The sequence below is a fragment of the Capsicum annuum genome, chromosome 3 (assembly GCF_002878395.1).
Source record: "Capsicum annuum cultivar UCD-10X-F1 chromosome 3, UCD10Xv1.1, whole genome shotgun sequence".
Taxonomy (NCBI): domain Eukaryota; kingdom Viridiplantae; phylum Streptophyta; class Magnoliopsida; order Solanales; family Solanaceae; genus Capsicum; species Capsicum annuum.
Window position 1 is genome coordinate 193506344 of NC_061113.1, and position 3085 is coordinate 193509428.

Below are 3085 nucleotides of genomic sequence, written 5' to 3' on the forward strand. Positions count from 1 at the left end.
CGCCTAACCAATCGCCTATGCTTACTGTCTCTCACGAAAATGGGCATAACTTTTTGCTCGGGTACTAGATTAAGGCGAAATTGGTATCGTTGGAAAGCTAATTCGATTCTCTACAATTTGGTGGGTCTAAATAAGCCAAAATACGGTATTTACATCGAGTTATACTCATTCAAAGATGACCTTTGCAAAATTAAACACTAAAACATGATGGATTCAAAAACACTTAGCTTGTATTACCTTAAGTGACTCATATGAACATGCTTAATGCATCATAAGCTATTCTATCACTAGGATATTCATTGTAAGTCATGTACTCAAGTATGAATCACGGGATAGGAGACTTCATACATAGGAATACTTATTCACTTCCTAGCTTAGAAACATGCGGGGTATTACGCATATCCAAAATCATACATTCCTAAAATTAGGTGTCAATAGTATAAGAACTACTAATACAAATCATGAGTCAAATACATTAAAAATATCCACATAGGGTCAAAGTCTTTCTCTAAATACAAGTAAAGATATAACTACTGTAGAAAGATAGAGGAGAACTCCAGACACATTAATGTCCAACCGCTACCTTGAGTAACCTGAAGATGCTCGAAATCAACCAATCTGAGGCGTACTCGAGCTAGGACCTACACCGAAGGGCCGCAGTTGGTGCGAGTACGGCTCACTTGTACCTAGTAGGTATCATAGGTCAGCCAAGCAAATTAGTAAATAAAGCATACAAAATATACACTAAGGGCACTTCACCTGCAATCAGAAAATGTCCCATAACGATACCCCACACCGCTTGCACTAACAGTTCTACAATATCAACACATAATAGAACAACACACCAGATAAGAATACACATATGCACAATTTCACATACAAGTAGAACAAAAGAGGAACATGTATAATCAAGATCATCAATTACAAATAAAGGAAGATAGAATAATTAGACATTAGCAAATCAAGATATATAACAATAGATAAATGGCAAGTCAATATGGCAATACAAGTATAACATAAACACAATAACGCAAGCACAATGTATATAATGATGATGATGATAATGATGATGCACAAGGTCGTTGCATAACCTCCGTATACACCCACGAAGGCAAGCTTCCCAATGTGGGATCAATGGGAGGTTCGTCAACCCATATACCATCCATATATCCATACTCATATCTTCTTCTTGGCATATTCCTCAAAAAGAATTTTATAAGATGTCACATTTTCTGTCATAAAAAAGTGTTGTCGGTGTTTCTCAGGTGTTACCACCGATGGTATCATTTGTTTCATGAATGAGTATGATATGAGGATGTAATGCTCATAACCAATCATAATGAATATTTCCACAACCAACCACATGATATACTTCCACAATCAACCACAATGATACATTTTTATAACAACGAGAGCCAATATCCACTTATTATTTTCAGTCATCCATGAATTTTCACATGTTTCATATGCCAAAAGTATGAATATATATATATATATATATATATATATATATCACAATACACCAAAGGTACCACAATAGACATTTGAGACAACATAACGTAATTATTCATATGTATTCAATGTTATCAACATTATATAGGACCCACACGATCATACATATCACATAATATATCAATTTCAACAATTACATCACATATAGTCCCCCACACAGGCACAACATATAGATAATCATTTTTCATGATTAGTTCCAACCCATAACATGTATTTTGTATCATCATTTACTACCCAACCCAGTCTGAAAGAGTTAAGTCATAACCTTCCTCGAATGCTGAAACCGATCTGCAACACTTCAACCATAAAGCCCTACTTCTCCGAACGGTTCCAAAATCAATTAAAACCAGGAAATATAGAATCTACGTATCCAAACAAAGCTAACTATACTTATATTGACTACTTTTGGTTCTGGATCAAAGTGGACTGCCAAAACAGCTTTTCAAAAAACAAGAGAAAAATCGTAACTTTACCTCAAAAATGTGTTTCCTATATTTTTAGGAATCTACATATGAAAATTCAAGTCAAATCAAGTCAAAAACGAGGTTTAAATCAAAGAAAAATTATTTTTGAGCTTTATTGGATAAAATCTTTGAAATTCGTGTTAAAATCAATAATAGAAGTTGTTTTGAAGGTTAAATTGATGAAGAACTAGTAATTATAGGATTAAAACATTATTCAAGTGAAAAAGAGTGAAATTGATGTTTAAAATCAAGCCCTAAGATTTTTGAAATTTTGAAAAATTAATCAAGAATTAGAGTAAGAAAGGATGCAATCTCACCTTAAATCCATAATAGAATCAAGAAATTAATGTTAATCTAGTTTCCCAAGCTCCCACAAGCTTCACTTTTAGAATCTCACACTATTTTAGGTTTTAACTACCAAGAGGCAAGGTGAAAGAATGGATAAAATGGACAAAAAAGTTTATTTTATACTACACAAGCTTTTTGAAAAATCAGATTTTTTTAAGTTCAATTCGGACTTCGACGGGGTGCCCGAGATTCTTTTGGAGCCCGATATACACAAATGAACTATGCAACCATACTAAATTAGATGCTCCGGACTCAATGGCGATATTAGAATTCCAAAAAATATCATTTTCATAAAGTTGACCCTCGAAACTCGAAATGACAATTTTTTAAATCGATGATCGAAATAAGATTTCAAAATCATAAAATCACACCAAGTATGTTACCACTCTTAAATTGATGTTCTAGATCTGCTGGTGCAATTCGTTTAGTCATCCATCGCACGGATCAAAAGATATCCACATAAGTTCATAATAAGACTCTCGAAGCCACCAAAAACCACAATATTGCATAAATGGAATCAAGATGCATTGGAAACAGTGTCAATCACCCCCACACTCTAGAAATACCACAATGCAAAAATGGGGAGAGTTAAAACAGTTAAATCACACTAATAAAAAATTTCACATATTTCATCAAATTTTTAGATCGTTACATCATTTACCACTAAAAGTCTAGTTCCTCCTTGAACTAAGGCAAAGAAATACCTGAATCAAAAAGGAGATGGGGATAGGAACTAAGCATATCAAACTTGATCTCTCAAG